The sequence below is a fragment of the Xenopus laevis genome, chromosome 3S (assembly GCF_017654675.1).
Source record: "Xenopus laevis strain J_2021 chromosome 3S, Xenopus_laevis_v10.1, whole genome shotgun sequence".
NCBI lineage: Eukaryota > Metazoa > Chordata > Amphibia > Anura > Pipidae > Xenopus > Xenopus laevis.
The window spans coordinates 54,227,017-54,252,832 of record NC_054376.1 but is presented as its reverse complement, the minus strand read 5'-3'; the positions used below and the strand labels follow the sequence as shown (position 1 = coordinate 54,252,832).

At 38.7% G+C, this 25,816-nt stretch overlaps 1 protein-coding gene and 1 long non-coding RNA gene across 4 annotated transcripts in view; one reads left to right on the top strand and one right to left on the bottom strand.

Moving 5' to 3' along the window:
* The window catches only part of cgnl1.S (cingulin-like 1 S homeolog), a 71,007-nt gene extending 61,301 nt beyond the window's left edge, over window positions 1-9,706 (bottom strand). For 2 of the 3 annotated variants that reach the window (XM_018255472.2, XM_018255473.2), the window contains exon 1: window positions 9,575-9,706. The gene's annotated coding sequence lies outside the window, so the exon portion shown is untranslated. Of the gene's footprint in view, window positions 1-5,947; window positions 6,019-9,574 lie in introns of all 3 variants that reach the window. The other variant, XM_041588319.1, reaches the window with a different exon arrangement.
* A 45-nt stretch (window positions 9,707-9,751) lies between these two features.
* LOC108712934 lies at window positions 9,752-25,569 on the top strand. The gene is made up of 3 exons (XR_001935076.2): window positions 9,752-9,888; window positions 14,864-14,958; window positions 25,109-25,569. It is a non-coding gene; the product is annotated as an uncharacterized LOC108712934 (long non-coding RNA).
* The last annotated feature ends 247 nt before the right edge of the window (window positions 25,570-25,816 follow it).

Sequence of the window (25,816 nt, the reverse complement as noted above, 5' to 3'; positions counted from 1 at the left end):
ATCAGACATGTATGCATACTTCCCAACATTTTGGAAATAGAAAGAGGGTTAAAAGGATTTGCTGCGTGGATCTATATATATCCCTTTTAAATGTAACTTCAAGGGATCCTGTCATCGGAAAACATGTTTTTTTTCAAAACGCATCAGTTAATAGTGCTACTCCAGCAGAATTCTGCACTAAAATCCATTTCTCAATTCTGACATGGGGCTAGACATTTTGTCAATTTCCAAGCTGTTTTTCCTTCTCAATGTAACCGAATGTGTCTCAGTGAGACATGGGTTTTTACTATTGAGTGCTGTTCTTAGATCTACCAGGCAGCTGTTATCTTGTGTTAGAGAGCTGTTATCTGGTTACCTTCCCATTGTTCTTTTGTTTGGCTGCTGGAGCAGCACTATTAACTGATTCATTTTGAAAGAATTTTTTTTCCCCATGACAGTATCCCTTTAAATAGAACAACCTCCTCTTTATGCAACAGTACAGCCTTAATACAAACGTTGAAAGAAATACATACACAGATAACCTTTTCAATACATAATTTTCATGTAACAATGTTAAAGGGATCCTGTCATCGGAAAACATGTTTTTTTCAAAACGCATCAGTTAATAGTGCTACTCCAGCAGAATTCTGCACAGAAATCCATTTCTCAAAAGAGCAAACCAATTTTTTTTATATTCAATTTTGAAATCTGACATGGGGCTAGACATTTTGTCAATTTCGCAGCTGCCCCTGGTCATGTGACTTGTGCCTGCACTTTAGGAGAGAAATGCTTTCTCGCATGCTGCTGTTTTTCCTTCTCAATGTAACTTAAGGAGTCTCAATGGGACATGGGTTTTTACTATTGAGTGTTGTTCTTAGATCTACCAGGCAGCTGTTATCTTGTGTTAGGGAGCTGTTATCTGGTTACCTTCCCATTGTGCTTTTGTTTGGCTGCTGGGGGGGGGGAAAGGGAGGGGGTGATATCACTCCAACTTGCAGTACAGCAGTAAAGAGTGATTGAAGTTTATCAGAGCAAAAGTCGCATGACCTGGGGCAGCTGGGAAATTGACAATATGTCTAGCCCCATGTCAGATTTCAAAATTGAATATAAAAAAATCTGTTTGCTCTTTTGAGAAATGGATTTCAGTGCAGAATTCTGCTGGAGCAGCAGAATCCCATGACAGTATCCCTTTAAGTGGTGACAAAGGGTGTACTTCCCATGAAGTACCTTTGAATCACTATAATACTCGTGTTCATCCATGTCACACAAACTGGCCTTACCTCTTTTACCTATTAGCTAAAATGTGAAATACTGTAGTTTACATTACTTAACTTCTTACTTATATATAAAGTAGTATAACAGAATAGTTTTCTCTTGAGAAATTATAATTCAATGTTGCTTGAGGACTAAAGGCACACATACCAAAACAAGAGTTGCAATATAAAGGAGGTGAAAGTTTAATTTAATATAGGATTAACTTAACTCATATTCGGTTTATTACAAACTGAGCGGATGCTTCGATTTTAAAAAGCAGTTTTTAAAAATATGAAAAGGAATATGAAGTTCTTCTTCAACATAGTAACTAGTCAGACTGGCCAAGTCAGACTTTTTAGTTGCTAAGCGGAAAACACATGAAATGAAGTTGAAATGAAGTTGAAATGAAAATGAAGTTACAGCTTGTTGTCTCTATTTTGTACATCATTGCATGCCAAATTGGATTGTGCTCATTTTTTCTTTGTGTTTCCCTTAGGAAAAGGAGTAGTTCTTTAGCTACTTTCATTAAAAAAAGAATATATTAACTCACTATACATTTCCTTAAAGAGGTTGAAATTCTCCTGCATCTGATTTTTTCCCCCCATATCTGTTGAATCTCATGTTACTTCTAGCAGTGCTGTGCTTCCCACACTGAACAATTATCCTAAATTTGTTATGTCTCTGAATACAATGACTGGTTTGTAGCCAGCCACCTGATGCATCAGATCCATGATGAGAGGATTAACAATGCAGTATTGCACTATATTTTCTTGTTACACCATAACATAGAGGAAATGGTCTGATCCAAGAACATAACCCTTGGTTTCCCAGATATTATGGAACATATAACTTCCAGTTCTGTAAATAAATCATTAACTGCTTTGTTTAAAAAACAAAATGTCCAACATATCGTCTGTTCCTTTATGTTCCAAGTACAAATCTAAAAATACTATAATACAAATACCTCAAGGTACTAAATTTCAATACTGAAAACCAGTGACCTTCAAGAAAATAAACACATTGTGACTAATTTTCTCTAGCTACTCCGATCTTTAACCCGGAACACAAGACCCATTCATTCAGTAAATCTACAATATTCAAATAAAGCAAGCGTTGGAACAAAACGTTCATACAAGCAACGGCAGTAATGGCTGTCAATAAGAGGAGCATAACCATAAAAGAATTGATATGTCTATACAAAATCAAAATATACTGTATATAATTTTAATTTTGGTGTGAAATTTGGTTTTGGTTGCCCGTTCATATTACCCAAGTCTTTCAGAAACATAGTAAAGGAAATATTTCTACAGATTATCGCTCAGAAGACAATTTTCTAAAATATTAATCAACTAAAAAAATAGTTCATTATTTTCCCTGCATTAAAATGCACAGTTCTAAGTCACAACAAACATTCTTTGTCCTATACAATTTAAGTTTTCATTCAAATTTAAATGGTTTAAATCTTAGTATTTTTGTAAGCATTTTCTTCCTTTCATATAAGCATTGTGAACCAGGTTACAAACTTTTCAAACTGTTAAAATGTGATACTTAAATTGATACATTTCTTAGCTTCAGCCCCTAAAATTATTTGTAGGGTATTATGGGACCTGTTATCCAGAATGCTCGGGACCTGGGGTATTCCGGATAACGGATCTTTCCATAATTTGGGTCTTCATGCCTTAAGTCTACTAGAAATTCATTTAAACATTAAATAAGCCCAATAGGCTGGTTTTGGTTCCAATAAGGATTAATTATATCTTAGTTGTGTGAAGTACAAGCTACTGTTTTATTATTACAGAGAAAAAGGAAACCATTTTTAAAAATTTGGATTATTTGGATAAAATGGAGTCTATGGGAGACTGGATAACGGGTTTCCGAATAAGGGATCCTATACCTGTATTTGAAAAGGATATGCTTTGTTGTAGTAAACTGTCCCTCTTTTTTAAACATTAAAGTGCCCATTCAAATTAATGCACATTTAAGAGTTACAGTTATCTGTTTAGCTCAAGAAATAATGATAAAAGCAGGCAAAAATTATTTTATATGTTTAGCACAAGCCCTATTCATTGAATTCACTTTGAACAAGGAATATACTTCCCCTTTAAAATATATACAAAAAGGAAGCAAACTTTTTAAACTAGTCCCACATTTCTAAAATGCTTAACAATAGTGAACTGTATCTCATAAGTAGCTGCCCATTTGTCTGAATAATGGGCACAGTAAAATGCCCTATATTGCTATATACCTAAAAAAAAAAAAATAAACATGGATTTTTTATGAAAGTGTTTTTAATAGTAGAACACTTATTGCAGTATCAAAACATTTCCTCAATCACTAGAGAAAGGAAACATTAAAGCCACAAAGTTGCTAAAATAAATAATGCTAACAGTCTTATGCAAGCACACCACACAATCAGAAAAATAATGCTGCAATGTCTCAAGGAAACTTAACTGATGGCAACAATACAACAGTCCAGTGACAGGATCGTAGCAAGGGACTACAGTATCATGTCAGTGCAAAAAAAAAGGCTGACGAGGCTTGCCCCCCCAAGGCTTCCTTAACAGTTCTGCTAAATGAAGGCAAATTAATATATTTTTGGGCACTTAAGATTTAATGGGCACTACTAAAAGGCAAATCACTATTTTAAAAATTGTGCAAATGAACTATGAACTATGGGATTCCAGGGTAAAAGAGAACTAAAAATGATGGCATGATAGAATGAAAAATGATGGCAGCCTAATGCCATGGTTTCTACCTTATCACTCACTTGTTCAAAATTTTGATGAAGCAGTTTCCAGTGCATAAACTTGTGTTACTCCACCAGTTTTGAATTCAGGGCTAAATCAGATTCATGATGGCAGTGTTCATAAGCTCTGGATGGAAAATAAGTGCAGGAAGGGGCCATCAGTGAATCTCAAAAGCTGGTTACTTGCCAGTCCCCAATTTTTGCAATGAAAAATGGAAGCTTAGTGTTGTCGCTAAATATGTGATTGTTTACAGAAATCACTTGCTGTAGTATACACAACTAAGTTTCTTGTGCCCTAGGGCATTGTACCACAGATTCTTGTTGAGTTTGTACAGCAAGTAAATCCACCAAGAAGGCACCACTCTTGGCCTACAAGAGTGAGAACAAAGACTCGTGGGGTCACCTTACTGCCAGAAAAAGTGCAACAGTCTGACAGCGGCCAGAGACTTCCCCATCTGACTCCATTTCAAAGGACCTCCCACTGTAGCCCACAACATATTACCAACTGATTATGAATGAACCATTTGGATTCAGAGGGGACTTTTTCAAACCAATAGACTTTCATTGTCCTGACCCTTCTTGGCCTAGCCACCAAATTAATTTTTAATATAGATTATAAAACAGGTAGACACAACCTAGCCAAATACATAATGTAAATGTTCCATTGTTTGTATAGGTATGTAGATAGATAGATGATAGATAGATAGATAGATAGGAGTTTTTTTTATATAGTTTTTTTTTTTTTTTTTTAAAGAGGCAATAATAGAGACTATCAGACATGCATACGGTTAGCATAAACATGAGCAAATGACTTCCTGTTCTAAATGGCAACACTTGTGAAACATGTTCTGCTCACTAAAAGTCAAATAATGAATGCCTTTAATGCAAACAATATTAATCACTGCCATACAAAAAGCATCTGTTGGGAGAAAGCAGAAGCGGAGCGAATTTACAAGGAGCCTCATGCAGGACAAACATAGAAAATGATCCACACCTAAAACTGCCCCAAACTATCCTTTACAGGTACAAAAATGTTCCCAAATAAAGGTGCAAAGCATAAGCTGCTTGCCCATTTTCTAAATTAAAAATATGCCAAGATGATTAGTACCCTCCCAAAAAGTGACAGAAGTACCAGCCACTGATCTGCATTCAATTGGCATAAATTATCAAATGGTTAACAGTGAATGGAAACTGCATCAACCAACATATTTGACAGGAATGCTTTGGATATTACTAATGCTCTTCCACAACGTGTTTGAGAGCTGTCATACTGATAAGACAAAGTGAAATACATGTATATAATGCAATCCTTGGCAGTAAAATGCTAAAAGTGTTCAGTTCCATTAACAGAGATACTAGTTAACCCATGTAAATAAAATACACTGACCCACAGCCAGAAACTTTTTCCTGTATGTGTCACATTCACTTTACAGGAAAACATAATTGTTCGTCATTAGTTGAGCCTTTTACACTTAGGGGCCGATTCATTAACTTCGAGTGAAGGATTCGAAGGTAAAAAGCTTCGAATTTCGAAGTTTTTTTGGGCTACTTCGACCATCGAATGGGCTACTTCGACCTTCGACTACGACTATCGAAGGATTCGAAGTAAAAATCGTTCGACTATTCGACCATTCGATAGTCGAAGTACTGTCTCTTTAAAAAAAAATTCGACCCCCTAGTTCGGCAGCTAAAAGCTACCGAAGTCAATGTTAGCCTATGGGGAAGGTCCCCATAGGCTTTCCTAAGTTTTTTGATCGAAGGATATTCCTTCGATCGTTGGATTTAAATCCTTCGAATCGTTCGATAAGAAGGATTTAATCATTCGATCGAAGGAATAATCCTTCAATCGTACTATCTGCGCTAAATCCTTCGACTTCGATATTCGAAGTCGAAGGATTTTAGCTCCTAATCGAATATCTAGGGTTAATTAACCCTCGATATTCGACCCTTGATGAATCGGCCCCTTACTGTGGTGAATTTTCTCTGCACAGAGAAAACTTAAGGTCCATACTTCTTTCCTCACTTTACGAGCCAACTGACTGATAGCAAAGGAGTGCGAGTAGGAGTAGTCAAAGCATGATCAAACGTTCAGGAATGCAAAGAATGTTATAGGGAAAACCCACACAAAAAAAAATCTGTATTTGACTACATTATTTAATCAAGTAGCTATAAAGCAGCCTGTTCAGTTTCAATGTATGAAGCCCTGCATGTACTGTAAGCAATTAGAGTGCCTATTTCAATTTCTCTTTGTTCTATGAGTAATAGCAGATACTGGCACAATGGTGCACAAGTTTCTTAACAGTTTATATTTACCCACAATCTACTTTCATACAGTAGTATCTCTTTTCTATCTGATGAAAGGCCTAGATCACATTTCTTCAAGCCATTAATTCTATAGATATATTGCTATATTTGTTCTCTTAAGTAGCACAAATAATACAAATTCCGTTATCTGTCCTACTAAGCAGGGCAAACACTGAATCCCCCCCCCCAGAGTTAATGATACATGTAACCTCTATTGAACTTTAGCATATTACAATAAGCGAATGCAATAAGTAGGGATGTCGCGGACTGTTCGGCGGCGAACATCGGCTGTTCGCGTCCGCCGCAAGTTCGCGAACGTCGCGCGACGTTCGCCAATAGGCGTTCGCGTCAAAATCGTTCGACCATTCGATCGCTAAAATCGAACGATTTTCGTTCGATTCGAACGAAAATCGTTCGATCGAACGATTAAAATCCTTCGATCGTTCGAATCGAACGATTTTCGGATGTTCGAAGTTCGCAAACTGTTCGCGAACTGTTCGCATTTTTTGCCGGCGTTCGCGAACACATTATTGGCGGTTCGCTACATCCCTAGCAATAAGTTGTGAAAACAGACATATGACTGCATAAAATAATTATATAAACCAAGGCTCTTTAGGGTGTGCATTGTGCAAGTAGGGGGTGATCACAAGACACCCAAGAACAGGTGGGGAAAAGTAGAACTGCACTGTGTATCTGAAACTGTGGCACTATATGTATAAAATGGCAAAACAATGTCAGTTAAACAAGATATCCATGCTGTAGCTTCTGCAGCTGAACTACAACTGTCACCTTTCACTGGCAGTTTAGGGTTGTCATTCAATAACAGTGGAGAGCTGCAGGTTGGATTATATATACGGTGTACTCTGCCCACAGCCCACCACCACAATGGACGTGGACTCATTCTCTTTGCTTTAGTATCGGAAGGAAAAAATTTTTTTTATATAGCACAGGCATATTCCACTGCACTTTACAGGGAAAATAAATCTATTTGTGTACATTTACTTCACTTCCTGTGCCCTCCACAACATTTGGTATGTACTATTGTGTAATTCCCTGCATACCTGACAACATTATAATTCATACTGTTGGCTAATTCTATATACCAAAAAGCACCAATGTTACACCTATTGCCTGTGCCGAGTATGATGTCTAAAAGCAAAGCAACAACTCATTTTTTGTGTAGTGCCAAAAAATTACAGTAACAAGGGTCTTACAATAATTTAACAAAAAAGGTTACAGAATAAAAACAGGATCAAAGGGCACTGATCCTGATCACAAGGGAGTTTCTGATGGCAGCCCTGTATAGAAGACAGTGATGGGTAATTTGCATTTTGCAACCCTCCAAGTGTTACTCAATGGCAATACCCAGCATGTCCAACAGCTGGGAGTTGTATATCAACACTTCATGATTGATGTAATATGCCCTGCCCTAGTATTAGGGACAAAGCTGGCAGATCAGGAACTTCTGTTATGTGCAATTAAATATACATTATGTTAATCGGCTTGCCTAATATACAGCTCCTTTGCCCACCAAACTGGAAGTTCTGTAGGGCAGGAAATCCCCACACCTGAAAAATTCATCGTGCACACCTTGGAGAAAAAATGGGCGCTATACACAACGAATATTGAATACATTTAAGGGAAATGGCACATGTACCATAACAGTGTTGCTACAGAAAACTAGTCTCTAGCAAAAATACTCTTAATTACTCCTCAACACCTAGGGCTTGTTAGCATGCAAACAGTAACATATAACTCAGGGACATGAAAAGCCTGTTTCCAGGGGTGGACATGTAGCCTGTGTGACTTCCCAGGGGTCCTCTCTCCCTCTGACAGCCAGTTAATTTTGTTGTTTTAATTAACAAAATACTGTTTATTTCCTGGTGATTGCAGCACCCCTCTACTGTCCCAAACCTCTGCTCCCTGTCTGCAGATTGTAGCTTTAGGAGACAGATCAATGACCAGGGGGGCCCTGGATTTCTGTTTTTGTACTGAATCCAGGTCATAACAAGAATAAATCACCTGTCAGAAACTTACAAAAGAAATTGCATTTCCAACAAAGCCTCACTTTTTTTCAGACATTATTTATATGTATATTTTATCTCCTGCCACACAATGTAATTGCAGGGGGGAAACAAACGGCTTAATCACTGTGGACACATTGCCATGTGTTTCCTCCCTGGTAAAAGGAATAGGAAATGCTTAGGAGGTACTCTGGTTTTTTTAGAAAACAGGATTATGCAGTAGTATAAATAAGTTATTAAAAGGGATATATTAGCCCTTTAAAGCCACCAAACACAGGGGATGTTATCCTGTGCAGCCACACATGTATTATGAATACATCTAACACAGCTGAGATAGGAAGCAAATACAATGTTATTCCCAAATAAATGTAAGCATGAGTTTTAGGAACTTCCAAAAGATGAGAGGCAGCAGAAAGCATGGCCATGCGCACAGGGGATTGCCCGCTGATACTGATCTCTCCAAACCAATACACAACACAGGGGCCAAAATGGAACCAAGGTCGTTTGGGACTTTCAAACCAACTCCCTGCTTGCCTCACATACACTGTGTCTAAATACCCAGGAAAACTTCCGATATTTAAAGTGTTTGGGAGCTTTTAAAGTATTGCAGAAATGTAATTTATTAAGGGACCACTTAGGACAAAAAGCATCCATACTACAAAGGGAAGATTGATAATTGTTACATACAATATATCCAGCCTGCTGTTTAACTACAACTCTCTGCATCCTATAGACTGACAAAGGTTGGGGATACTAGTAGTTGTAATTATACATCTAGAGGACCAGCAGGTTGGACAACCCTGATTTATGGGCCTGCCCACCCCCTATTCACTGCCAGTACACCCCTCCTTTTCAGTTCTCCGGCTATCATTTCATTGCTTATAGAATTGACTCAAACACACAACTTTTTTTCAACGGTCATAAAGTTTCTTGCTTTTCCAGATGCTGCTACTAAACTACAACTCCCACAATGCACGGCGGGATGTTGTTGGCATTGTAGTTCATCAATGACTGGGGAGCCATATAGGCCACTGGTTCCTTGCTATGCAGGTTACACAGTTGAGGAAAAAACCTGAAGAGATTTTTAAAAAAAAAAAAAAAAAAAAAGGAGCAAAGCAGTAGTGTACGGAACGCATTTTAGGACATTCTGCAGCGAAATACCACAGGTGTTTCGCTGCAGGATGTCCTAAAATGTGTTCCGTAGTAGTGAAAAGAACAGGGGACAGACTGGAAAGTAAGGATTTCAATGGAGCGCCCCGTGCCTTACCTTTTGCAGAATGTCCCTCAGCCATATGAGACAATTAACATATTCTCCCAAACACTGCTGCTCAGTTTTCCTGCCTTCCCTCCCCTGCACCGGTCACCGCCCCTTTCCTTCTTTTGTTCATCGGAATCTCAAATCTGGACCGGCTTTTTTACTGCCATCTACTGTTCCATGTGAATAGCCGGACTCAAATGAGCAGCTCCATGATCTGTGGGGGGAGGGGGGCTAATTAGTAGCAGCAGGGAATAATTTAGCACCGGCCTCTGCTCCTCGACTAGTGAACTGCCGCTGATTTACTGGGAGAAAACTAATCTGAGGTACACTTTTACCACACGCGCACTTTCCCTATGTGTTCCTGAGGTGCGGCCATTCACTTGTTTAAAATGTATTGCTGTACTGGGGGGGCACTTTTACCACATATATACGCCTCAAATGGATTCCTGAGGTGACGTCATTCATGTGTTGCCCACTGAAAGAAATGTGGTGCTGTGAGATTCTGTCAGTAACAGCCATCAATCATAGGAGTAAAATATGAGGAAAAAATACTTCACTCTACATTCTGCAGGGTGCAGGGCCGCTATTAGAAATCATGGGGCGTACAACAAAATTTTCGGGCCCGGCCGCACTAGCACCCAACCCCCACCCCAGATCCTGCCTACTCCATCCCACCCAAAGACCACACAGACATCAGCGCTAAAAAAGTAACCCCCAACGCTAAACACAAGTTATAAAAAGCTATTGATCAGGACCCCCTTATAAGTTAAAAAAAAAACAAAAAACTTTGGTGGCAGGGGCCTATAGAATATTAAAATAATACATTGGTGGCCAGGGGATCAAAAAAAAAACAACAACCCACATTGGTGTTCAGTAGAATTGAACTCGTGGCTTCAGGACTTCAACTTCGCCTCCTTTCGTGACATGGGGTCTTTTCGCAGCTTCAGGACTTCAATTTCAGCTGTCTTTTCGCCGCTTCAGGAGTTCAGCTTCGGCTGTTTTCGTGGCTTCGGGTCCTTCAGCTGTTTGGGATGGCCGCATGCATGGCTTCGGCGCTCTCAAGGGGGGCCCGGCTCTTTTCAAAACTGTAGCACTGCCGGCCCCCCTTCATGCCCGGGACACTTGTCCCCCCCGATGGTGGCCCTGCTAGGGTTGCCACCTTTTCTGAAAAATAATACCGGCCGTCTTATATATATTCTTGCCCTTTTTTCCTATTAATAACATTGGCATCTAGCATCCCGGTTAGGGTTGCCACCTGACCGGTAAAAACGATGGTTGATCCCAATGTTAATAGGGAAAAAAGATAAATATATAGGAAGGCTGGTATTTTTTTCTGGAAAAGGTGGCAACCCTAATCCCGGTAAAATACCGGCCAGGTGGCAACCCTATCTGCGGCCCATTTTTATGTTGTGTAGAATGAAATTCGCCAAAAAAAAATTGTAAAAAGCTGTGTGAAATAAAGTGATGTGCAGTGGGATTCTGTCAGTAACAGCCATCAATCATAGGTGTAAATTATGAGGAAAAAATACTTCACTCTACATTCTGCTGCTAGGGTTGCCACCTTTTTTGGAAAAAAATACTGGCCTGCCTATCTATATTCTTGCCATTTTTTTCTATTAATAACATTGGCATAAAGCATCCCGGACTCCCGGTAAAATACCAGCCAGGTGGCAACCCTATCTGCAGCCCATTTTTATGTTGTGTAGAATGAAATTCGCCCAAAAAAATGATGTAAAAATCTGTGTGAAATAAAATGATGCACTGTTAGATTCTGTCAGTAACAGCCATCAATCATAGGCATAAATTATGAGGAAAAAATACTTCACCCCTACATTCTGCTGCTAGGGTTGCCACCTTTTCTAGAACAAAATACCGGCCATCCTATCTATATTCTTGCCAATTTTTCCTATTAATAATATTGGCATCAAGCATCCCTGTAAAATACCGGCCAGGTGGCAACCCTATCTGTGGCCTATTTTTTATGTTTTATAGAATGAAATTCATCACAAAAAAAACGGTGTAAAAAACTGTGTGAAATAAAATGATGCGCAGTAGGATTCTGTCAGTAACAACCATCAACCATAGACATAAAATATGAGGACAAAATACTTCATTTTACATTCTGCGGTTAGGGTTGCCATCTTTTCTGGAAACAAATACCAGCCTTCCTATATTCTTGCCATTTTTTCATATTAATAACATTGGCATCAAGCATCCCAGTGAAATACCGGCCAGGTGGCAACCCTATCTGAGGCCTATTTTTTATGTTGTGTAGAATGAAATTCGCCAAAAAAAACTATGTAAAAAGTTGTGTGAAATAAAATGATGCATTTGTCAAGGTGTGTTTTATTTTACACCAAACGCCTGATTTGCTGCCATTATTTTACACTACTTCCGACCTTTGTAAGTACTGTACACAGTGGCATAACTAGATGTTAGTGGGCCCTAAAGCAAATTTATTTTAGGGTCCCCAAAATATCCAGAGGTTCTCCTGTTTTACCAATATATATTGAAATTGTTCATTGAGTAGGGCCTCATGGGGCCCCTATACCTCCCAGGCCCCCTGCAGCCCATGGGTCTGCTTCCTCTGTAGTTACGCCCCTGACTGTACATTCCAGTGGAAGTTGCTAAATGAAAAAGCGCTTAAAGGGATACTGTCATGGGAAAAAGAAAAAAATTCAAAATGCATCAGTTAATAGTGCTGCTCCAGCATCATTCTACACTGAAATCCGTTTCTCAAAAGAGCAAACAGATTTTTTTATATTTATTTAAGAAATTTGACATGAAGCTAGACATATTGTCTGGACAACATCCTGGTTCTCTCAGCATCATACGAACAAAATGTGCAGGATACCCAGATCTTCATTACTACTTTGACACAACATGAGTGGAGTGCATAAACGATCAGAGATCTTTAATGGCAGAGGTCTGCCTCAAACTGTAACAGCTCTGAAAGCCCTCCCTTTCGGACGTTTCCACAACACTGGAACAAGGCTCATTCCAACCTACCTCAACTCATTCCCAGACTAGAGCGGTCCATCAAGCTCTTCAGTGGTGGATTCAACCCCACAATCTGACACTGGGTACGAAATGGGACTTACAACAGTTTGCCAGTGATCCTTCCACCTCGCACGTGTCAGAGGATGTGTCAGCCGAGGAAGCAAAATTACCGATCAATCTTCTGGAGATCAGGACCATACAAATCACAATCTTGCACTGGTCCAAACATTTGGAGTCAGTACCGTAGCTAGGTGGTGCTGGGGGCCAGGTGCAGGTCATGCAGCTGGGCCCCGCAGGTCATGCAGCTGGGCCCCCCACCCCCTCCAGAGGAGATTTTTTTCAGTGGATTTGCATCCGCACAAACCGCCGGAGGGCCTGAGTGCAATCGCACCCCCGGTAGTTCTGCCACTGTTTGGAGGGCAGACCCCTCCAAGTGCAGCCAGACAATGCCACAGCAGTGGCTTATATCAACAAACAGGGAGGTACCAGCAGCGAACAGGCCATGCAAGAGGTGGCTCTGATCCTAAGCTGGATGGCGGCATATGTCCCAGCCATCTAGGTGGTCTTCATCCCGAGAGTACAAAACTGGGAAGCGGACTACCTCAGCTGGCAAAGTATAGACCAAGGAAAATGGGCACTTCACCAGGAGGTTTTCGACCAAATTGTAGTCAGATGGGGTTAGCCAGATATAGACATGCTAGCATCCAAAAACAACTTCAAGGTACCTAAGTACTGCACCAGATTTTGGGACCCAGGGGCATCATACATAGACGCTTTAGTCATACCCTGGACTTTCAACAAAATTTATGCTTTCTCTCCGCTGGACCTTCTGCCGAGAATAATCTGCAAGATACAACAGGAGCAGACTGTAATGATCTTAATTGCTCCGGATTGACCCAGACGGGCATGGTACTCTGATCTCATCACAATGTTGGTGGCTCCACCATGGGGGTTGCCCCTCAGACCAGACTTGCTAATGCAGGGCCCGATCAAGCACAGCAATCTTGCAATGCTGCATTTAACAGCCTGGCTCTTGAGTACAACATGTGTCGCTCAAAGGGGTTCTAGGAACAGACAGTCCATATCATGCTAAAAGGGAGGAAACCCAGAACAACAAATGTCTACTATAGAACCTGAAGGACTTTTATAGAGTGCTTTGACTCAGCCCACACTCCATGGCAACAAGCTTCCATCAAGACAATCATGGAGTTCCTTGCATGTGGTTTCCACCTGGGCTTTCCTTAGCCAGATTTCTGCCCTTTCACTCCTCCTTCACCACCAGTGAGCTAGGGAACCAGACCGTATCCAGTTCCTGCAGGGCATAGGAAGAACAAGACTACCATACATGGACCCTACACCTCTCTGGGACCTCAATTTAATCTTTACAGCTCTACAGAACCCATCATTTGAGCCACTAGCTTCTTGTGCTTTACAATTCCTCACTTGGAAAATGACTTGGCTTCATGCTCTACTTTTACCAAGTTTTATAGGCTCCATGTCTTCCATTCTGCGCCAGCCGCCTTTGGTAGTAAAGTCCTCCAGGCAGCTGTGCAACATTAATGGGGGTTTTCATTAGACCATCCCAGTATTAGGGGACAACTTTAGGATGTCCCCACAGTGTCTGCACTGACTGGTAGGGCAGTTGGGCAGTTCTAGAGAGAGAATTATTTTGACTTACCAGAAAATCCTTTTCTAGATGTCCTGAACTGTGCAGAAAGCCCCTCCCTTATTCAGTTAGCATTCTCAGTTGATTTCATAGTTGATAGTTCACAGATGACATGTTGTTATCCTGGCTCTGTACCTGTCTGTCCCTTTTTTCTCCTCCTAACTTCTCTTGCTAAGATAAACTGAAGGCAAAAAGAGGGGTTATATGGAGAGGGTGGAGCCAAAAGCTGTTACTCTTCTTCTGTCCTGCCTCCGGAGCTGAATGCTAAACCCATGGCGTCTGCACTGACAGTTCGGGTCCTCTAGAAAAAGATTTTTCAGTAAGTCAAAAGCCTCCTATAGTTTATATAAACAAGCTGCTGTGTAGCCATGGGGGCAGCCATTCAAAGTTTAAAAGGAAGAAAAGGCACAGGATACACAGCAGGTAGCAGAAAACCTCTGTATTATACAATGTGATTTTTCAGAATTTAGACAGCAGTTTGTTTACATAACATATAGTTGTGTTTTTGAAGCCAACAGTTTTGGCTGCGCAGAGCAACACTACATTATATTTTTATTCCTTTAAAATACTTAAATGTTTTGGTGTTACTTTTCCTTTAATATATACAATAAACATTTTATTTTCTCTTATAGGCATCCAGCAGAGCTCCAGTGTAGAAGAAATCAGATCTTTGCATCTATGGCCAGCTTTAATTGGCTTTGAGCAGAGAACACAGGACAGCTAACAGGTGCAAATAAGATACTTTGTAACAATTTTGAGGCACAAAAAAACAGTTTAGATAAGGCGAAATATATTCAAACTTTCATAACCTGACAAATTTAGTAAAATGAACATGATAATTAGGGGCGTGGTCAAAAAATTATGCTGCGCTACGTTTGAAAAGTCAGTTACATGCAAACAGATTTTGAAAAGGAATTATGGTAGGTTTTAACAGAATTAAGATGAGATTTTTCAGCAGACTGTAAGCCCACAGAAAAAATTTCCGTGAGTAATTGTCCCTTAATGTCAACCCAAAAATAATTTTTGCCCAATAAAATAAAGCAATTCTAAGCAACTTGCAAAATACATTCATTACAAATTCTCTTAAGTTATTTGTATATGTATTGCTATTGTCTGTCCTTTCTTTTCTCTGCCATAATGGCTCAGACTTTTGAAACAATGTAAGTCAAGCCAGCTCATTAACAACCCTGTCTTTGCTTGGAAACTATGATTTTTGTAACATTGTTTAAAAAGTAACGACCAGGAGTTAAGCAAATGCAATAGCAAATGTTTTAACAAAAACTTTAAAAGCAAAAAAATAATAATAAATGTATCTATGTTATATGGGAAGTTGCTTAGATTTGTGTTTTCTTTTATTAGGCATTTTTTATTTTGGAGTTTACTTGCCCTTTAAGCAGTGGAAACTTTTAGGCTAAAACATAGTCACTGGGGCATGTTTAAAGTGTGAAACTAGAAATCTCTTTTGACCTTTTCATAAATATGTTCTTAAAAATTCTATACAAGTAATATTACCCTCTGAAAACTATAGTTCCTCCTGTTCTGTAATATAATTCCATTAACTAAGAGGGAATTCACTAATGCAGTTAACTTGATATTATGCACTATCACCACCTAGTGGAAATTTCAAATACAGCTTTTGTGTGTCCCACTGGAACATGTTAATATTTATTGAGCCAGCTAATTCACTGCTGTCTTAAAAACACTATCATGCTTGGACATATATTCTTCATGTTTTCAAGTATAGCCTGCCCCTAAATATTGCCACATATTCTCTCGTGTAGCTCACACCTCTGGTGGGGAATTTTTTTTACAATGATGTATATAAACCACCTCTGTATCACAAGCTAATTCGTAATGGAGCATTATGCATAGTACAATGCCTAAACAATCTAGCTGTGTGTGTTTTGGCACTGTAACAGTATATGAGATGAAGAACTTGACAGATTATTGTCTGAGGCTGTGCTACATATTGGAGGACCAATAACCACATGCTATTCCTTTGCTAAACTTGTAACTGAATTGGGTATGGTTTACACCAAAGCCCAAATACAAGACACTATTCCTGTAACTCTGCATCATATAAGACCCTATCAAGATTAGACAAACAGCTAGCACTCCTATTAGTACACAAATTAGAAGTTTACCTAGCATTGTCCCAGATTTTGATTTTGGATTTGGATGGCATGACGCTAACCGCTACCATACTGAAAATGTAATGCCTTTCAGTTATCCTTGTTTTCTTTAAAAGGGACCCGTCACCCAAAAAAAATTATTCAAAATCATATTTTATCACATTAGTCAAGCAAAATGTACTTTAATTACACTATATACATTATTTGAATCTTTATATATAATTGGTAATTAGAGCAAGCAGGTAGGAGCCATTTTGTAGACACTATTATTAAGGCAAGCCTTGCATCATCTCAGAATCTTGTATGTGCACCAGAATGGGGGACCCGATGTCCATCCCCTTGCCCTGGCTACACAATTAAATGGTGAAGAGAACAGGGAATGTGGGGAGATCAGTGACATCTAGGAAGTGATGAATGGAAAGTAAAAGTAATTGTCTGCCCCCACTCCATGCCTAAGGGATAGAGGAGGGGCAGACAATATTTGATTGACAGCTCAGATATTTAATTAGCTTACAACAGCTATGAATGCTTTAATAAAAAATAGAAATTGGATTTCATGTTTAATTTGAAAAGGACTTTTATTATAAAGATTTTTGTGTCTGGGTACAAATATGTAATGAGTATATGCAAGGAGCTTGACATCCAGGTTTTATGCACCCTTGTGAGACCCAACTAAGTTAAAGGGATCCTGTCATCGGGAAAACATGTTTTTTTTCAAAACGCATCAGTTAATAGTGCTGCTCCAGCAGAATTCTGCACTGAAATCCATTTCTCAAAAGAGCAAACAGATTTTTTTTATATTCAATTTTGAAATCTGACATGGGGCTAGACATTTTGTCAATTTCCCAGCTGCCCCTGGTCATGTGACTTGTGCCTGCACTTTAGGAGAGAAATGCTTTCTGGCAGGCTGCTGTTTTTCCTTCTCAATGCAACTGAAGGAGTCTCAGTGGGACATGGGTTTTTACTATTGAGTGTTGTTCTCAGATCTACCAGGCAGCTGTTATCTTGTGTTAGGGTTACCTTCCCATTGTTCTTTTGTTTGAAAGGGAGGGGGTGATATCACTCCAACTTGCAGTACAGCAGTAAAGAGTGATTGAAGTTTATCAGAGCACAAGTCACATGACTTGGGGCAGCTGGGAAATTGACAATATGTCTAGCCCCATGTCAGATTTCAAAATTGAATATAAAAAAATCTGTTTGCTCTTTTGAGAAATGGATTTCAGTGCAGAATTCTGCTGGAGCAGCACTATTAACTGATGCATTTTGAAATATTTTTTTCCCCACAACAGTATCCCTTTAAATGTACCCAATATTCCAAAATAACCTGGCAGAAATGTGGTGCTCATATTTAGCAGGAAGATGTCACTGATTAATCTGAACCTGCACTGCAACTGTTGACTACTGTTATTAAATAAAAAATGTATACACAATGTAATGGACTCACCAGTACTACTGGACCCTAAGATGTGACTACTGCCCATCATATAGTAACTTAAAGAGATACTGACACCAAAAAATAATCGTTTTTAAAATCTGTCATAACATTGTCTTTGAAAGTTATTTATAATTTTGCCATAAAAGTATTTGCCTGATGCGTTTACATTACTTTTCTTACCCCCATGTTCATCTGTAAGGGGGCTGCCATATTTGTGCAGTAGTAGTCCGTTAGCATTAGAAACTGTTAACTGACAGGTTAAAAGTTTCAGGTTGGCAAAACAGCAGGTTAAAGGAGAAAAAAAACCCTCCCCCCCACCCCACGTAGACCCCCCACCCTCCCAGCCAAGCTGCCATCTTCCGGGTCTTCGGTAAGCTGAGACGGAGAACGCCGAACAGCGCATGCGCAGTTGGGACAATTTACCTGTTTGCGACAACTGCGAATGCGCCAAAATGGAAAAGATGGCTGTGGTGAACTCCGATGCTGTGACTCTGCTCCGAGCGGTAAGTAAAAAGTTAGGGACATTTCCCCTAACTAGGCTGGGGGGGAGGACGGATGGGGGATCTATGTGGGGCGGGGGAGGGTTTTTTTTCTCCTTTAAGGAACTTCAAATAATAATTACTTACAAAAGCAGACCTATCAGTGAAAAAAGATCAGCATGACCTATATGTAACTTTTAATGTAGATTCGTATTTTAAAAAGAAAATTTTTAGGGGCAGATTTATCAAAGGTCGAGGTCAATTTTCTAATTCAAACAAGGAAATAGTACAAATTCCATTCGAATTTGATAAAAAATTTCAGCCCGAACTCGCCCGACTCACAAGTAAACCCGCACATCAAAAATAAACAGGGTTTGCCCAGACAAGGATGAAAAGATGTGGAACCTGTGTAAGCAATCTAACCCTTAGTTATTATCTAAAATGTAAGCCACTACTCTGAATAGCTAAAAAAAAACCCACAATAACTAAAAAAAATTACTTCATACTGAAAAGTTAACACAAAGGTGAACTGCCCTGTTAATTTATGCATTGTCTCACCTACATACAGTATAACCTCAAGAGTTATTTAATATGTATAGCACATAGCAAGATTTACAGATATACATATTATAGCCTTTTTGTATGGATTTTTTTCCTTGAGTGTAGATGGCTTAAGGTAGGATTCTGTTACAATGCAATCAGCCCCCACAAGGGAGTGAACCCATAGTAGGTATTTTAAGGGAGCCAATACTTCGGAATCTTTGTTACACTGCTTCTAATGCTTGATTAGTAGCTATAGCTAGCCCAGCATTTTATTATATGTAGATCATTTCCAGCTGTAATAGGCAAACATTAATTAACTGATATATGTCACCACTGCACTGTTGCAAGTTTACATTTGTATTAGGAATTTATAAACACAGTTTACTATTCCTTGAGGAAGGGATATAACATGACCCAGACTTCTGGCATTTCTTTGCCCTTCTCCTCTGGATTTTATTAAATCTTATTTAAATGTACCATTACCTCTAAATTTTAAATTAAAGCCGTCATAAACTTGCTCCCTGGTCATGTCTGATGGTTTCTGTTCCAATCACCCCTGTGATGCGCAGTACTAACACTAGAGGGCAGAATGATGCTTACTTAGGGTTTCACAACTATAGGAACATTGCATGCATTGTATCAAAGCTTTCTCTGGCTATCTAGCTGTCACAATATATATATATATATATTATATATATATATATATATATATATATATATATATATATATATATATATACACACAACAAAGGCCACCAAACTGATATTACTGCATGACTAACACCATGGGAAATTGTAGGAAATTAAAAAAAATAGTGTTTACAGGCCAAATGAGCTAGGTAAATCTGTTCTGCAAAAAAATGGAAAAAAAAGACTCAGTTCTGTTTCAGCAGACAACACTTCTTTATCCAGCATTGTAGAGGCAAACAAAAAAACAAATAACTTGCACTGATGTGCCAAGTATGGTTCATTAAAGGAACAGTAACAGAAAGTGTAATGAAAAATATAACTGTTACTTTGAACTGGTACAACTAGTGTGCTATACTATAGTATCGTTTATATAAACAAGCTGCTTTGTAGCCATGTGGGCAGCCATTCAAAGCTGAAAAAGAAGAAATGGCACAGGTTATATACTGTGTAGCAGATAACAAATAAGCTCTGTAATATACAACTGGATTCCGCAGAGTTTATATGTTATCTACAATGTATCCTGTCATTGAATGGCTGCCCATTGATATACAGCTTGTTATAATAAACTATATAAACTTTAGTAGTCTACCTGAAGCAGGCACACCAGATTTATCAGTGCAGTGCAACAGAACATTATATTGTCATTACGTTAAAACACTTTTATTTTTAGATGTTACTATTACTTGAATGTATTCACAAAGATTTAATACCACTCTATCCCAGTTCCGGGCCTAGCGTGCGCATGCGCGAGTTTCGCGCTCACGTGTGCAAATTTGCGCTCGCGTGTGCATGCACGAATTTGTGCTCGCGTGCGTAAAAGCACAAAATGCGAGAAGAAACGCAGAGCGTCGGGCATTTGAAGGGAACCAGACTTGGGGTAGGCGACAGAGGAGGTACGTGTCTTGCGCCCTCCCAGCTTTGCATGTGCCTACTCTGCCTACCCCTACTTCCGGCCCTGCTCTATCCACTTCTACACACAACACCCTGACACAGTGTCGGACTGACCCGGCGGGACACCAGGAAAAAACCTGCTGGGCCCCCGCCGAGCCAGACTTCCTCTCCTCTCTTTTTCCAAAAAAAAATGTTTTTTTCTGGCACATCGTTGCGCATGCGCACCGTCACAGTAGGGGGGCCCTGGACAGCAGCCCCCGGTGGGCCCCGGGCCCCCCAGTCCGACCCTGCCCTGACACACAAATGTTATGGTATGTTAATTGATTTTCTATGGACAATCTGCTTTTGGGTGTGGGTAGGGTTCTCAAGGTCAAAATACTAACTCTCCAATGTTTATTATCTTTGCCCCCAATTAATAACGTTATCAGCAGAGTCTGCTTAGACTCCCTTCTACAAGTTTGGAAATGGCCAGGTAGTATATGAATCTCTCCCTCTCTCTCTGTAAATTACAACACTCAATTATGAATGGGGTTCAGGATTCTGGAAATGCACAGAATAAAATGAGAGTGGGAAGCACAGACAAATCAGAGTGGGATTCTGAAATAGGTCATATTCCCCAACTACTATATAAAACACTCATTCACCTTGATTAGCAAGGGAATTATACACATGAAGGCATCATTTTGATTTTAATAATAATAAATGTTCTACATAGGCACTTGTTACATATTTCTGTCCATGACTGTACTGTATGCATTATACCCGTGGGAATGTCTGAAGACAAACACTATTTGTGACAACTGATTCAAGGCTCATTACTTTCCTTACAGTTTTAATATGTAGCTGTCAGCATGTTTAAAGTATCTATATCAGTCTCAGCCTATGTTTAGAAAAAAGATTTGGCAACTCTGGAAACAGAAACATTTCTGCTGATCAGTAATTATTTCCATAGATAGAAGGCTCTGTAATTGTTTTTGCATGTTATACTGACTAACCCATATAATAAACAGCAACATAGAGATTTATATATTAAGGAACTATATTCACCAAGTCTGGCAGCTCCGTGATCCCAGAGCATTCTGAACTGTCACAATTTGATACATTTGTTGCTACATTTAGTTGATATATTTCTCAGCAGTATCTATGGAATATTAGCAGCTATGTTATCAATTCAATAGCTGCCTTTAAAAACCTCACCGATTCTGCTCAGCAGGGCCTATAACAAATGTATCAACTGAGGGAGCAGATTTATCAAAGGTTGAGGTGAATTTTTTAATGAAAAAAATTTGGAATTTCGAGCTGTTTGTTGTGTACTTCGACTATTGAATAGTCCAAATTCTATTCGAATTTGAAAAAATTGGGAAAATTTGAATATCGAAATTTATCATGTACTGTCTTTTAAAATTCGACTTCGACCATTCGCCATCTAAAACCTGTCGAATTGCTGTTTTAGCCTATGGGGGACCTCCTAGAACCTATTTGGAGTCAATTGGTGGACTTTAAAAAATCAAAGTTTTTTTGGGAAATTCAAATTCGATCAAATGCGTTATTCCTTCGATTCATACAATTCTAATTCGGTCGATTACGGACCTATTCGATCGAAACTGGACCTATTCGACCAAAAAAAACTAAGACTTAATTTCGGTTGGTCTTTTTGAATTTGAATTTCGAAGTTTTTTCAATTCAAAATTCGACCCTTGATAAATATGCCCCTGAATGTATCAATTTACAACAGTAAAAGATTTGGCGACCCACCCCAGAAACACTTTAGAAGGTGAAAAATTAAACTTTACACTTCAATATTAGAAAAGCTGTCACAAATTGAAAAAAAGGGCTATTCACCTTTAGAGTTAACTTTCAGCATGACCTATAGAGTGATATTCTGAGTTAATTTGCTATTGGTTTTCTTTTTTTTATGTGGTTTTTAAGTTATTTAGCTTTTTTTCAGCTGCGCTACAATTTGCAATTTCAACAGTCTGGTTGCTAGGGTCCAAATTACCCTAACAACCATGCATTGATTTGAACAAGAGACTGGAATATGAATTGGAGAGGGCCTGAATAGAGAGATGAGTAAAGAAAAGCAATAACAATAAATCTGTAGCCTTACAGATCATTTGTTTCTAGATGGCGTCAGTGACACCCCCATTTGAAAGGGGTAAAGAGTCATAAAGAGACGGCAAATAATTAAAAAGAACTATAAAAAATAATGAAGACCAATTGAAAAGCGCTACAGTGCTTCTAAAGAATATGTGCCACAATGCTATGATGGTGCTGTAGGTACACTTTTAAATAGCAGTGCGCCAGGAGTTGTTGCACTGTACCAACACCCTGGGACAGTTGTAGTGCAATAGTTGGGATAATTACACTGGACATACTATGTATATAGGTTCAGCTCAAGCTGGGGGCCCTTGCCTTCCTGCACTACCTGGGCCCCTTCTTCTCTAGACTATCCAGTAAGTAACATTGGAGTCTCATTCGTCCCTTTTTCTAGGCTACCCTTATCTATTGAGTTTCATATCTGCAATATCCCAGAGCATTTGGCTCTTCATGCAACTCTGTTTTTCATAATGCATTTTATTAACTATACCTGTTTCTGGTAGTCAAAATTAACAGGAAAGAGGCCATATGAAAAAGCTGTTCGAGCAATGTTTTGATGGAATAGCTAACATCTTATGCATTGTATTTTCTTTAAAAAAAATACACCAGATTTACTTTGCATTTTTTTGTATTCCATAGAGATTGTAAATATTACTGAATTTGCCTCATGATAATCCACACACAAGTGTTTTTGCCATTAGTTCTATTTAACTGGCTCTCCACATGTCTGCATTTGCAATTACACCGTTTTATGAGGCACACAATGCATCATGTGATATTTAAGAGTAAAGGGCTTGTCTCTATAAAGGATAAAATGCCAGGTTTGTGAGGTATTTAAAATATACGACCAATATAAACAATGCAAGCATAAACTTTTTGGATTAAAAGAAGAAATGGTGCAGTACTATAACCAAGAAGATATTTAAGTGCATGGACACAGAGAATGTGAATATTGTATTCATTATGGTGACAGTACTGGTTTCTTATTCATTCTTGATAAATAAATACTTGTTTCTTTATATTTCATAACACCACATGGAAATAATTTCTTCTGTAGCAAGAACACTTTTATTATTTCTTTCTATATTTAATTCTAGTTAGTGTTCCTCTTGAGCTAAAGTAAGTCAACCGTACTGTACTCAGGGGCGATTTTGGGGCTGCTGTCACCCCCCCGATCTTGCTCCGCACTTAAAAAAATCAGCGTTGGAGTGGGTTAAAGGGGGGCCGCATTACTAGTGAGACGGGCAGGGGCATCAGGCCCCCCATTGTGGCGCATAAACAACATATTGGCGTGATGCAAAGCTTGTATTAATAACAGCATCTGCAAAATAGCACCTGCCATCTTGCTGTGAGTGTGAATTCCAAGACTATAACAAAACAAGATTTAAATAATATTGATCGTTTAAGTAAGATTTATTTTAACTAACACCATAAAATAGAATTTGGAATTATTTCTTAAGGTGACAGTCCCCTTTAAGAAGATGTTGTAACGTTTCCACTTCCTGTGAATCCATTAAAATAATATATATATATATATATATATATATATATATATTATGACAGCTTTTTCTAGGCTAATTTTGCTTATAAAACAGTGAATTACCATATTAATAATTGTTGGAGCAAAATGGTAAATGGTAAACTATCACAAACATGGAGTAGTTTGATTGTTCTAGAAATAATTTAAATTGGTCATATTTAGAATACATATATTTTAATTTTTGGGATTGTTTTCCTTTACTCTCCTCCTTAACTCAAGGGAAACATTGCCCTCTAGGGACCAAATTGGAAAACAGAAGGAATTCTTGCTTAGCTCAACCAATTGCTGGCTAATCCATGCAACTTGTATATATTATATATATTTATTTATTTTTCTTTAGATAAATACATGCTTATCTGGGTCACTTTTATTTTGTGAAGATAATATTCTTAGTAATTTATATATATACAGGGAGTACTCGAGGTACAAACACCCGAATTACATACAACTTTAATCTTACAAACGGGGGCTATTACAGTAACATACTGTGATTTGCTTGACTTTTATTAGTATTTAGCTTTAATAAACCACCTGCCCCAATCCTCTCTGGTGTGTGTTGTCTGCTGCAGAGCACAGAAAGGTACAAATAAATATGCACAGAAAGGTACAAATAAATAATATGTTAAGACAGACATCTGTCTAAGTTGCATTTAATAAGTACATGTATATGTTTTAACTAACATACAAATTAAATTTAAGACCAAACCTACAGAGGGACTGCCTGTATATATATATATATATATATATATATATATATATATATATATATATATATATATATATATATATATACACACACATATATACTGTACATTACAATACTGTAAAGTCTCTCTAAGTATAATTTTAACATTATAAATAAGGCTAGAATGCTTCCTCATTAGTTTTGGCCGTATAAGCGACACAGTGATTTTCTGCTATTGAGAGATCTACAGTCTTAGTGATGAGTCTGGAAATTGCAATTGAATGCTGACACTTTGCATCAGACTGACATGTTCACATTTTGTGATTCGTGACTGTGCAGTAATTTCAATCAGTAACAAAATATATCTTCCGTTAATGGTTTTTAGACATTCCCCCTGGAGGTTCTTCATCACAAAGTGCAGCATTCTGAGCATCAAGATAAAGTACAAGAGAGATGTCAGCTACTGGATTCTTTTAACTTCTTTTTTTCATCAGCTGCTTAATTTATATAACTGTAAAGAAATGCAGCTATTTATATAGGGCCCTGATGCAGTCATATCTGTGTGTGTATATGTGACTGTGCAGCCTTTCAGTAAATGCTTAGAGATACATTTAATCCTCCAGTATGAATAGTCATTTAGCACATGATCAAATGCTTTCTTCAGTGATATTTTGTAAGATGTAGGCAAATATTGTTTGCAAAAAAAGACTGACAGTATAGTAACATGGGCAGAACCAGTGTCAGACTTGGGGTCCTGGGCCCACTGGGACTGTTACCTCGGGGGCCCCCGCACAGTGTCGGACTGGGACACCAGGGGCCCACCCAAAGACCTTAGACCAGGGGCCTACTCTCAGTACTATTATTCTTTCTCTTCCTCATATTATAATCTATTAATCCATCTATTTATCCTCTTTGTTCTCGTAGAAATTGGTAATGACCATGAAATAGGCCAAATGTTTGGAAACAGGAGGGCCCACTGACACCTTGGCCCACTGGGAGTTTTCCTGGTATCCTGGTGGGCCAGTCCGACACTGGGCAGAATGAATGTGTTTTTTCTCAAAATCTGTTAATTTAGAGCAGATTGGTTGACATG